Source organism: Marmota monax, unplaced genomic scaffold, assembly GCF_021218885.2.
Source record: "Marmota monax isolate L192 unplaced genomic scaffold, Marmota_monax_Labrador192_F-V1.1 WCK01_AAM20220418_F8-fsc00073, whole genome shotgun sequence".
Taxonomy (NCBI): Eukaryota; Metazoa; Chordata; class Mammalia; order Rodentia; family Sciuridae; genus Marmota; species Marmota monax.
Genome location: NW_026692846.1, coordinates 325,871 through 339,320, shown reverse-complemented (window position 1 = coordinate 339,320; position 13,450 = coordinate 325,871). Strand labels below are relative to the sequence as shown.

At 49.5% G+C, this 13,450-nt stretch overlaps 1 protein-coding gene and 1 long non-coding RNA gene across 3 annotated transcripts in view; one reads left to right on the top strand and one right to left on the bottom strand.

Annotated features, from left to right (window-relative positions):
• Positions 1-11,888, bottom strand: part of Arhgap39 (Rho GTPase activating protein 39) — a 78,198-nt gene extending 66,310 nt beyond the window's left edge. The window contains exon 1 of one of the 2 annotated variants that reach the window (XM_046449240.2): positions 11,753-11,888. The gene's annotated coding sequence lies outside the window, so the exon portion shown is untranslated. The remainder of the gene's footprint in view (positions 1-11,752) is intronic. The other variant, XM_046449239.2, reaches the window with a different exon arrangement.
• A 178-nt stretch (positions 11,889-12,066) lies between these two features.
• LOC124095850 (uncharacterized) lies at positions 12,067-13,217 on the top strand. Its single transcript, XR_006852657.2, has 2 exons — positions 12,067-12,259; positions 12,386-13,217. It is a non-coding gene; the product is annotated as an uncharacterized LOC124095850 (long non-coding RNA).
• Positions 13,218-13,450: the final 233 nt, after the last annotated feature.

Here is a 13,450-nt window from a genome sequence, read left to right as displayed (position 1 = left end):
TGACAAGAAGACAAATGCAATGGTGCAGCCTGTAATCCCTGCTACTTAAGAGGCTGAGGCAGGAGGATCACAAGCTCAAAGCCAGTCTGGACAACTTAGCACGACCCTGTTTCATCTATGTGCAGACATGTACATGCACAGTTCTCATGAAACAACCGAAGCTCGTTAACCAGACCATAGGTACAAAACATGGTGAACATGCTCAATGGACACTTTAGCAGTACAATGGAATAAACACTAAAGCAAAAGAGTCAGACAACAAAAGGCCAATCTTACAGGATTCCACTCACAGAAAAGGCAAATATGCAGACAGAAGTGGTTTGTGATTGCCTGCATTGAGCTGGAAGTGAACACACAAAATCTCTCTGGGGTTATGAAAATGCTTTCAAATTTTACAGTGGTAATGATTGCATAACTCTGTAAATTTTCTAAAAAGCATCAAATTTTTGGTTAGGTGAATTTTGGGCATACATATTATAATCTCAATAAAACCATTTAAGACATCTCAGAATGAATGCTGACTCTGGCTAGCATTCCTCCTTGCTCCTGCCCTGCATTTCCAGCTCCAAAGCCCTCTGTGTTGTCATCAAGGCCTTGTCTCTACACACCACCTCCCCAGGGGTATCATCTCCAGGGCTTCCACCATAGCCCAGTGCAAGAATGATGCAGTCTGTGGCTGCACACCTGGCATTCTTGGGGTAGAGTGCTTCCCTTGCTTGCACAAGGCCCTGGGTTCAATCCCCAGCACCACAAGGAAAAAAAAGAGGAATGGATAACCCTGAACTACAGAAGAGAGAAAACACAGGGGTCGCTATCCTCTCACTCCTGGACCACCACGGCCCCCATCACACAAGCTCACACTGCCTTCCCACAGGAATGATCAGATGAGGTCGCCCCACATGTACCACTTAAGGCTCTCAAAGCTCTGATGGTGAAATCCCATCCCCTCACCGGCTCTGCCTTACCCTAACCCTCCAGCCAGGCCAGCAGAAATGCAGGCCCCTTTACAGGTCTCTGGGTTTTTACCTCTCACTCCCTTATGTTCCAGCTCCCTCGGCCAGGCTTACCTGGCCAACCCAGAGCTCCCCTTTTCCATGCCTGCAACTAAATACTCAAAGGAAAACACAGCTGGCCAGTCTCTCCTTAATCCCCACCAAGCCTGCATTAGCTCACGGTTCACACCCTTCCTGGCCCATTTCTCACCTTTTCTGTCTGCTACTCCCTCCAATGCTTAGTTTGCTTCCTTCTCTGAGAAAAAAAAAACAAAACAGAGGACTCCCACAGACTGCTGTGGACTAGCATATGACCACTACCTGCCTGCCACCCAGCCAGCCTCCAGTAAGACTTTGTTTCCTCCTTTACCACTTCTTCCTCTCTCCAGGACTGGTCCTATCAGCACATAACCAGCTACCATTTCTTGCATCTTAAATATATATATATGTGAAGAAATACTCTGGTGACCTACTGCCCTTCAAACGCCCTTCAAAAAGGTGTCTGTCTTGGGGCTGGGTTGTGGCTCAGAGGTAGAGTGCTTGCCTGGCATGCATGAGGCACTGGGTTTGATCCTCAGCACCACATAAAGTAAAATAAAGACATTGTGTTCACCTATAACTAAAAAATAAATATTTAAAAAAAGGAGTCTGTCTTAACACTTCTGATTTCTTCTGTCCCATTTTCTCTTAACCCCACTCCAAAAGTACTTTTATTCCCCTCACTCCCTTACACCTCCGATGTAGATCAACGATGATCTACAAGTCCAATGGCAGTTCCCCATCCTGCTTCTCTGCCCTCACCAGTGGATCAGACCACTCCCTCCTTCTCACTACTTGCCTCAGGCTGCTCCCTCTTCTCCACTATCCTCCTTGGACCACTCCTTTCTCTCCATTATCCACCATGCACTCTCCCTCCTCCCTTGATTAACCTTCCTCACTTGGCCTCTGAGTACCATAGCCTCCTTCCTGGCTGTGGACCTGCAGGAGGCCCATATCTAGGGGGACCCCCTTCTCTACCTACATCCCTGCCCTGGGGGTCTCCCTCAGGCCCACAGCTTGCTCCTGTCTCTATGACAATGACTCCCCACTCAGAGGTTTGATCATGACACACCCCAACAACTCCTCACTGTCCTGCAAATCAGTCTACCTGCAGTTCCACCAGGAAATCCCAACATGTCCACAAAAGTCAATAAAAATTAATGAAGAAAAGGTTAGAAATGGTCTCTGGGTTCCAACATCCTATTAGCTCATTACCACTTTGGTGGAGCCCCCCACCTAGATTGCTGTCTTCACTCCTCTGCTGCCCACAGGCCCTCCTGGTCACCCCTACACACAATGCCCAAGCCTTCGCACTTGGCTGCTACACAGCTCCAGCTGGATGGTTTGTACTGCTGTCTCCTCAGCCTAGACTCCCCTCTCCACAGGTGGTTTCCCTCCTCTACCTGCTCATCTCCATTCAAATTCATGGACTTTGTGAACAAGGCCCACCTGGCCCTAGCTGTCTCCATGTTGCTGCAGCACTGACCTCTAAGCACAGTGAGGGCAAGGGCTGGCCTGCCCTCCTCACTGCAGTCTCACTGTATGTCTGTGTGGACACACTAAGCATTGACAACTATGTGTTTGTACCCTGAGCTCAGGGAGGTGACAACACATGCGAGAAGGTGTGACTGAGTGGACATGGATCGGGTTCTGCCACCAGCTAAGTGCCTGCATGGGTCACAGCCCTCTCCAGCCCTACATGCTCTATCTGTGAACATGACTAAGAACATCCACCATGTAGACAGGTCAGTCATAGATTTTCTAAAACCAAGGAAGTACTTAGAACGGTGTCTGAACACACACACACCAGATCACAACAAGGCCAGCAGCCACCATTTATCTTCAAGACAATTTTTCTAGACTACATGGCATCTTCTGGTAAGGCAATGTTCAAACCGCAGACGGGCTGATGGTGCCAGCCAGTCAGGGAATCATTTTCACAGCTCTTCTCAACCTCCTCCCAGATTTCTAAAATGCTAGGGATTCCTGGATCCCCCAAAACTGGCAAACTTAGAGGATGGGGTAAAATCAAAATTTCTTTGTTCCTCATCTCTTCACAAAGGACATTGTTTTTTGTTTTCTTAATGCATGCACTATAATTTTTTAAAAGCAATTTTTAAAATTTTAAAGATAGGGCTGGGTTTGTGGCTCAGTGGTACAGCACCTGCCTGGCATGTATGAGGCACTGGGTTCAATTCTCAGCACTGCACATAAATAAATGAATAAAAAGAAAGGTCCATCAACAACTAAAATAGAATAGGAGACAGCCCTATTCTACCTGCTGACAACAGCCCACCTGATTCCCTGGGTGCCTGCTTATCTTCTCCTTACCCTGGCAGCATCCCACAGCTGCCTCTTCTGGGCCTGGTGAACAGCTTCCTTCCTCAACAAGATTCCTCTCTCTAGAAGACCAGCTAAGGGTCCACATCTTCTGAGTTATACAACTTCCCCCAGGGCCTGCTGTCACAGATCCCCGGATGCTGCCCACACTGTTGCCATGGGGTGTGAGCACTTGCTCCTGTGTCCCCCAGCAGAGGCTTTGTCTGTCTCCTCCATGTCAGGAGCACACAGCAGGACAGGAGATAATGAGAGTCGGGTGAGAAAGGGTGGGCCTGGCAAGCACAGAACCAGCCAGGCAGTGGAGCCCTGCCAAACCAATGGAGAAGCGTTCTATAGTCCAGGGCCTTGGGCAGGAAGCCCCACACTGTTCCCAGAAGCCATTTGTGGCTCCTATGCATCCCTGGGAAGGTCCCACATGAGGGTCTCTGGGACCCACAGCATTATTCCTCTGAGCTTTAGGCTGCTTCTAGCACTTCTGGTCAGAAAAAGTAGAAATGCCAGGATGCAGCTGGATTCCAACACAAGGTAAAAGGCCAGCACCACTGCTGTGAACTCTCTGGTTTTAGAAGCTGCTTCGCTGTGATTAGTGAAGCCATTATAATGAGAGTGAGCAGGAGCTCCAGAAGGGAACATTCCAGTGCCAGGTATAACATGCGGCCTGTGGGGTGGAGAGATGCACCCGTGCAGATTTCAGCACAATCTTGATGCCTGGTAAGAAGACGTTGGCCAGCAAGACGTCCCAGGGAATGGTGGAGGGGGCTGCAACAGGAAACATTTCTGTGAAGCTAATGCACAAAGGAAGCACCAGTCACCCTATCTGATTAGTGCCGGGGACTTCAGTAGCTTAAAGAAACAGTCCAAAGAAAAAGCAGAAAAAGGGAAAAGAAGCATGGCAAAAAAGGAAAAAGAATTCAATGCCTGGGCCAGGCAGGGGGTCGGTGCCCATGCCCAGCACCTGGGCTTCAGGGGTCCCTGCCACACCTCACTACATCTGGTGTTTGTCTCAAACCAGCCTGCAAGAGGGCAGAAAAAGTACTATTGGCTCATCAGCCTCTTACTCGTAAAACTAATGTTTTAACTCCTTTTTTAAAAATATTTTTTAGTTGTCGATGTACCTTTATTTTTTATTTATTTACTTGTGGTGCTAGGGATCGAACCCAGTGCCTCACATATGCTAGGCAAGTGCTCTACCACTGAGCCACAACCCTAGCCCCATGTTTTAACTCTTTAAAACATTATATATAACCCCCAGTAATTTACAGAGTCCTCCCAAACTTGGTCGAGCTTCAACTACACAATGACCCTGGACAGAAGATAGCACAGATGTCTAGCCTGCAGACAGAGCAGGATGTAGTCAGTCAGTGATGTATCTACAATCAACGACACAACTAGCCCTTGATGGAGTCCAAGTGTAACTCAAGGCTCTGTCCCACCTGCGTGGCAGCTGCTGCAGTGCCTGCTGGGGCCCCGGGTCTCATCTCAGTACCCAAGACTGAGTCCACATCACAGCCCCCCACCACAGCCCTCTGTGGTCCCCACCCAGCCTTCATCTCCCACCATGAAACACTCCCTTCTGAAAAATCTTGCTTACCTTTGTTTTTGCTTTTGTGTTTTAGTGCTGGGGATCGAACCAGGGCCTAGTGCATGAAGGCAAGCACTCTACCAACTGAGCTTTATCCCCAGCCCTTACTCTTTTTGTTAACAGTTTCACTGAGATGTAACTCACACACAATTCACCCATTGAAAGTGTACAGTTTTGTTCTATTCACAGACATGGGCAAGCTGTATCGTGCCAATTTAGGACATTTTCAATACCCTAGAAACTCTACTCCTCTTAACTATAATTCCCACAGCTTGTGGCAACCATTAATCTACTATTTTTTTCTATGGCTCTACTGGAAATTTCATATAAATGTAATGATACAACGTGTCTGGTTGTTTGGGGTTTTTTTGTTTTGGTTTTGGTATTGGGAATTGAACCTAGGACCACTATTCCACTGAGCCACATCCCCAGCCCTTTTTGTTTTATTTTGAGACAAGTCTCAATAAGTTACTTAGGGCCTAAGTTGCTGAGGCTGGCCTCAAACTTGCAATCCTCTTATCTCAGCTTCCTGAGTCACTAAGATTACAGGTGTATGCCACTGTGCTCAGATGTGTGCCACCATGACCAGTTGTGTCTGGTTTTCCTTTTTTTTTTTTTTTTTGGACTCAGCACAGTATTTTCAATGTTCATCCATGATGCAAACAAACCAATAATTCATTTCTTTTATTGCCAAGTAATATTCCATCCTATGGATATAATCACATGTTGTTCATCCACTCTCATACTGGTGACATTTGTATTGTTTTGTGGTGGATACTGCCTGCGCAGCTGCCATGGGGTGTGAGCACTGTCCACTGTGTACTCCATCAGAGGTCTGGCCTTGTCAACTTCACGTGAGAGTTTTTGGGCTCCTGAGCATGGTGGTGGATACCTATAATCCTAGTTTGTTGTTTTGGGGGTTTTTTGGAGGGAGGTTCCAGGGAGTGAACTTAGGGGGGCACTCAACCACTGAGCCACATCCCCAGCACTATTTTATATTTTATTTAGAGACAGGGTCTGACTGAGTTGCCTAGTGCCTCACTTTTGCTGAGGTTGGTTTTGAACTCGTGAGTCTCCTGCCTCAGCCTCCTGAGACACTGGGATTACAGATGTGCGCCACTGCACCCCGCTTGTTTTTGGTTTGATATGGGGTCTTGCTGTGTTGCCCAGGCTAGTTAAAACTCATGGGCTCAAGCATCCTCCCACCACTTCACTTTCCCAAGTAGCTGGGATAACGGGTGTCACCTCACTGGGCCTTTGGATAATACATGGATGGTTTCCACTTGTTGGTGGTTGTTTCTGTGAATATGCATGGACAATATTCTGGGTGGACATATGTTTTCCTGTCTCTTAGCCATAAGAACACATAAAAGGTGACTGATTTCGGGCTGGGGTTGTGGCTCAAGTGGTAGAGTGCTTGCCTAGCACGTGTGAGACACTGGGTTCGATCCTCAGCACCACATAAAAATAAAGATATTGTATCCACCTAAAACCAAAATATATATATATAAAAAAGAGGTGACTGATTTCCAAGAGAGAAACTCATTTGTTTAGACCTACTTTAGTATTTAAAATGCAGAGATAGATAATTGGGAGAAATATATGACCAAAGGAAGTACAGAGTTAAAGACATTCAGGGACAAGAGCAAACCTAATGTCATGAAACAAACGACTGAAGACATAAGTAATATTTCTAGGAGTGCATCAAGAGGCACATCCACACACTGAAAATGCTGTACCTGCAACCTCATTTCTATCTGCACAAAACATAATGTTCACTAGCAGGAGCTGGTTAGATAAATTACAGCATGTCCACACTGAAGAAGGCACAGCCATGGAAAAGAAAGTACTGAAAAATGGCCTCTCAAACATAGGTGAAAAAGGCAAGGGTCACAAAGGTTTTTAAAAGGATAGGAAAAAAAGAACACATGCTTGCCTACAGAGTTACAAAGCATCTCCAGAAGGAGATAGGAAAAGCTGGTCCAGACAGGTCTCCAGGGAGCCAGGCTCTGGGGAGAAAGGAAGGAAGCTCTGCTGAGCACCCTTTGTGCTTTTGCACCATGTGAGCATATCATCTGTTCAAAAAGATATAGAATTAAAACTTTCAGGAATCAATAATAAAGTGAATCTGTTGAGAATCAAACAATTTATACTTAGGAAACATAAGATGAGAGAAACCATAGTCAGTTGGATGCAGCCAAAATGGAGAAAATAACTCCTGGGCTTGTTGACCATTCTTTCTGGGCACTCATCAGCCCAAACCCATCCATCTGTCTTTTGGTACCGGGTATTGAACCCAGGGTACCAAGCCTGGGGATATGGCTTAACCATGGAGCCATATCACCAAGCATTTTCTATATTTTATTTAGAGACAGAGTCTCACTGAGTTGCCTTAGGCCTCACTAAATTGTTAAGGCTGGCTTTGAACTGTCGATCCTCCTGCCTCAGTCTCCTAAACCACTGAGATTACAGGCATGCACTACAGCACCCAGCTCAAGCCCACCCATCTTTATTGATGTTAAAGGCAACATACAACAAGACATCAAGAATATATGTATATGCTATCCTCAAGGAATTCCCAGACCAGGCAGAGACAGGTGTGGCTGTGCAGGGACCAAAACCACCACCCAGAGCCCACAGGAGATGGGAGGTACAGAAATGGGTGCTGAAGGAGGTGGGGAAGGACTCCTGCTGATGCTGCCTCAGCCAGGGTCAAAGATCTGAAGGAGCCACATGAGCTTTGCTTGTTTTGAAGGAAGAAACACCAAGCAAGGCTTGGCCCAGTGCCTCAACAAAGCTGCATCACTGAAGTTAGAGCAGGTCAAGAACACATGGGGGGCTGGGGATGTGGCTCAAGCGGTAGCGCGCTCACATGGCATGCGTGCGGCCCGGGTTCGATCCTCAGCACCACATACAAACAAAGATGTTGTGTCCGCCGAAAACTAAAAAAAAAATAAACACTAAAAATTAAAAAAAAAAAAAAAAAAGAACACATGGGGTTCTGGAGTACAGTCTAGGAGGCTCTGGGGAAGCTGGGTGCCACCCTGGGCTGTAGGAGTTATCAGCACCCCTGGTCTCACACTCCTAGTAAAGGAAACCAAAAGCATCACCAGATATTGCCAAATACCTGGGTGAGACCATGGCTTAGCACACGTCACCTGAGCAACTATGTGGAAAAGAAAGTGAGGGGTTCAAAGCCAAAGGAGAACACAGATCAGGAAGCCAGGCTTCCAGCAGCCTCAAACAAACTGAAGTTTCAGAGCACCAGAGGCCCAAAGAGCAGGTACTGAGTCTGAGAAGCCTTAGAGAGGAGAGCTATTTAGCTGTACCTTAACTCCCATCCATGTGAGGCCACCCAGATGGCAGGAAGCAGGCTCAATCATTTTTGTGGAGGGCTAGGGGCTGGGGTGAGGATCATGGTATTATCTCCAGTACACATTAATCTCTTGCCTGCAAGAGGGCTCTGCCTTCTGTAGCTCATAGAAGCTGAGCTGCCAATTCAAGATGAAATCTGATGAGAAACTGAGTTTCCTCATGCCATAAAAACAAGCATGTCCCACATAAGCATTGGTCCTGGGTCTCGAAGCAAAATCACAAGCAAATGGAATGTATGCAGGAAATAAGATGAAGTCACATAAAACACAGTGGCAATGTGCTACTACTGCCCAGAGAAACCTGTCCCAAAACCCTGATCTGGACTGATTCCTCTCTAGGCCACCCCACCTGTCACTGCTCATCAGGAAAGTCCCTGTTCACATCCCTGTGATGGTTCTTTACTAGCTAGAATATTAAAATCTGAAGTCATCAACCTAAATGCAGAGATCTTTCTATCATCATCCTCACCTCCCACTATTTCTTTTTTTTTTTTAAAGAGGGGGGGGGATTTTTTAATATTTATTTTTTAGTTATCGGCGGACACAACATCTTTGTTTGTATGTGGTGCTGAGGATCGAACCCGGGCCGCACGCATGCCATGCGAGCGCGCTACCGCTTGAGCCACATCCTCAGCCTTCCCATTATTTCTTATACAAACTTTAAACTTATACAAACTTTAAACACATATAAACCACCTTCTTTCCTTTGCTCCTAAATCTAAAACATTTTCTGCCTGTGTTGCCTCCTTGCAGTCAAAGCCTAGCAGCCACCTCCCTCCAGAATCTCTGAAGCATGCTTATCCTGTGACTGGACCGGAAGTGGAGGGTTCAGGTTTTGCAGGCCACACAGCCTGTCACAACTATTCAATTTGCCAAAGCAGCCTCTGACGATACAAAAACAAGCAATGTAGCTGTTTCAATGAACTTTATTGACAAAACAGGGAGGCAGTCTCCTGTGGGCTATAATTAAATTGAAAACAAACAAAAAAAAAACTAAATAAAAAAGCTGGGGATGTAGCTCAGTGGTAAAGCACCCCTGGGGGCAATCCCCGGGACCAAAAAGAAAAATGAATATATCTAAGATACAGAGGAAAGAGATGATCAGATCTAAGGACAGTCATCTCCTTGGAAAACATATGGCTTCTCCCCACTTTGCTCTAAAGCAACTCTTCACTTATTCCAACAGTTTGAGGAAAGAAGAACATCACTGTGCTGGTAATTCAAGTTTTCATTATGTTACACATCCTCATGGTCACCTAAGGTTTATTTTAAGGAGCTACACTAAAGCAACTCTGTGGAGAGCAACATGGCTTTGGAGGTTTGACTCAGTCCTCTGGACCTTACCCAGGAACAATCCTACCTAACCAAGGACAGAAAGTTCCATGGTATTCCAAGATAGTTCATTAGATGCACTCTTTCTCTGAAGATATTTTTAAAAACAGTTCTATATAATAACTTACGTAAGTACACAAGATTCCTTCTTTTACCTTTATAAAAATCTGTTTTTCCTAATATAATCTCAGCTTGTTTGTGGAAGAAGCAATAGACCCCAATTTCAAAGTCGTTTAATACTACACTATCTACCAATAGTGCTGGGGATAACTGAAGAGCCCATGATCCAGCACATGCACCCTGTAGCACCCAATCCCACCCACACCTAACCCTGCCAGGCCAGAACCTTGGCTGTAAGAACAATTCCCTAGCTTTTTAAAATACAAGTGCCAGGGACAACGGGTTTTGCAAGTTTTAGTTCACTCACAACAAGTCTCCGGAGCCAGTACTACTTAGCATACCCATTTTACAGCTGAAGAACCAAAGCCAAAGAGTACTTGCCTAAAACCACAGAGCCAGTAAACGAAGAGTCAAGACTCAAAAGCGGTCAGTCTGGCTCCAGAAAAACCCTCTTGTCCCTTCTTCCCCAGCTCACTAGACCAAGCGCAGGAGGGAGGCGCCTCTCATTCCTTCCAGCAGTCGGGCATCCAGGATGGCTTAAGGAATGAATGGATCCTGGGCTGTCCCGTCAAACCTCCATCACTCTTCCTCTCTCCCCAGGCTCATTGTGAAAGAGAAGCAGCCAACAGAACCACCTGCTGTTTCCAGAAGGCACTCAGGACGCAATGCTCAATTCCCCTCCCTGGCTTTCAAAGACAAACGTCCGTATTGTCTGCACCAAGGGAGGAACCGAAGCCTTGCAACTGTAGGTTTTTCTGCAGAGGTCACTGGAGGCTTGGTCAAACCCCCCGCAACACTGAAGGGGGAGGGGGTCCAGCCGCATTTTTGCCGCTGAAGGCTGCGCAGCGCCCACAGCAGCTGCGGTGAGGAGCAGCAGCATGGAACACACCCACAGCTGCCGCGCCTGGAGCCGGCTGCACGTTTTAAAATAAAGATGTCCAGGCCCGGACTACAGGCTCTTGGCCCCCACCCACACCACGCCGGCCCTCGTGATGTGCCGAGGAAGCTCCAGCTCCAGAGACCCCGGAAAGGGCAAGCCGCCCCTGCCGCAGAGGCCGGCCACGGAACCCAGGCACGCCACGCGCAGGCAGCCATGACCCGGCCTGGAGACGCCCACCGACTCCCCGGGCCCGGAGGACAAAGCCCGATCGGGGTCGCAGCCAATGCCCGCTGGAACCCCGCCCGGCGGCCACCACCTGGTCCCATCCGACCTCACCCGGAGGAATGGGATGTCGTCCCTCTCAGGAAGAGCACCTTCACACTCACACCTGTCCTCGGGCCGGGCACACATGCACTCACACCAGTCCCCAGGCCGGGCACACATGCACTCACACCTGTCCCTGAGCCTGGCAAACATGCACTCACACTGTCTGCAGCCGGAGCACACACACACTCACACCTGTCCTCGTGCTGGGCACATTCACACCCATCCTCTGGTCAGGGACACGCACTCACACCTGTCCAGGGCCAGGCACACATGCGCTCACACCTGTCCTGCTGGGGGCCCACGCACTCACACCTGTCCTCAGTCAGGCACACACACACACCCGCCCTCAAGCCGGGCACAATCACAACCACCCTCCGGCCATGCATTCTCACACTCATCGCTATCCTCGAGCAGGGGCACACAAGCATTCACTCCGACCCCTAGATCCGGCTCACTCACAACCATATTCCCGCCCCTCACACTTAGAATGCCCATCCTCGAGCAGGGGCACACTCACGCACCCCCGGGCCGGGCACATTCGCGGACTCACACCCACCCTCACACCCCGCGGCGTGTGCCTCGTCCCCTCGCGGCCCGACCCGCAGCTTCGGCACCTCCCGCCCGGCCCCTCGCGCCTCTTCGGTCTCTGCAGGACCGAATTCCTTGCGCCGGCCTGCCGGGGCCTCCGCCCGGGCCCGGACGCCGGGCCGCAGCGCAACCTCTCCGCCATCTTCCCGGCCGCGCCGCCCACCACCCGCGTTCTCACCGGCCGGCTGCACACGGGCCGCGCCGCCACGGCCCTTCATCCTGGGCCGCGCGCCGCGCCCAATCTTTCCGCGGCTACCGGGCCGCCGCCGCCACAGCCACCCGCGGTCCGAGTCCTCCTCCGCTGCGGCCGGCCCAGTGCGCTGCGGCCCCGCGTCCCCCGTCACCAAGCGCAACCCCCCGCCTCCGGCTCCGCCCCCGCACCGCCGCCGCCGCCGCCGCCGCCGCCAGGGGGCGCGCCGCCTGGCAGCACTGCGCTTGCGCTGGCGCGTGGCATGCCGGGAGCTGGTCCTGGCACCGCCCCGCTCCAGACCCCGCCCCCAGCGCCGCGCGACTGCTGTTGCACCTGCGCTCACTGAACCCGCCCGGCCCCGGTGCTTCCGGAGCTTCTCAGCTGGTGGTGGGTAACCCCTGGCGCGTCCCGTTCTGTATTTGGTATGATTTCACTTGTGCGCACCATGCTGGGCTCCCTGCATCTGAAATTTCCCCCTTCCTCGACTCTGGAAAGGTAGCCTTGCTAAAATATCTCGCGTCCTCCAAATCGAACCGCTCCTTATCATTTTCTTTTTGTCTATCATTTTTTCTCGGTTACAGCCTTTCTAATAATGCTCCCTTTTGCTACATTCATTTCTAGAAGTCGTATTTAACTTGCATTTCTAGCAATAAGAAGGAGATGAAACCGCGGAAGCTCTCCGCGACAGCACACCATTTCGTCTGCGGGGTTCCGACACCGAGAAAAAAGGCGCGCCGAGACCCACCTACTCTGCACCTCTGCTTGTAGCCTGCGGGTCCGCTTCGGACTCACACTCTGCACTTCCCCGGAGTCATCACTCGCTGCACCCCAGTGCACGTGGACGAGTGTACCTGCGCCGTGCCTTCAGCTTGCTCTGCATTGCGCTCACCTGAGGAAACCCAGCTGGATGAGCCCGACCATTCTCCTCCAAGGCCTCTGGAGAAACGTCACCAGCTGGCCTGATGCGTTTCTGTTGGAACCCTTGACCACATACGCAGAAAGAGCACTTCACACTCCTAAGCAATCTCCAAGAGGGCATGTCTCCCCGCTATCAGATAACTTCTCAGATCCCTCTAGTTAAGCCTCCCAGAGGGGACCAAAACACCCATCACCAAACCGCAGGCTCACCAATCCATCCCCTGCCTTTCACTTTCTCTCCAGAAAGTAGGCCTTCCTGTTTCTCTTCTCCTATCAAATATAGTTGCTTCAGGGAACTGGAATCCATGCCTTTCTCCTGCATTGTCAGTTTGCCCATCTCCATTAAATAATTTCCAAGAGCATGCAAACACACTCTCTGTGTTCATTGTAAAAGCAAAAGGCCTCCTTTACTCCATCCCACCTCCCTGGGGACTCCACTATTCCCTTAGTGACTGTGCCAGCACCTCAATATCATCTTGTTTTATTTCTTTTTCTCTCTTCCACCGATTCCATAAAAATGTTCTTGCTTAGGTCACTTTTTGTGGAGTGTAGAGCATTCTTCTGTTATCTTGTTGCCCTCTCTGAACGTCCAACATGTGGCCTTTGTGGATGGTAGCACTGGCTGTACAGGTCTGTGATTGTGAGGGGATGACCCTGTGTGTCCACACTTGTAACACAAATCGAGGTCAGAGTTTGGGTGAGGATTGCGGGCAACCTATCCACACATCCTAGAAAGGTGCAAATGCAGTTATTGAGGACTTCTGGGGG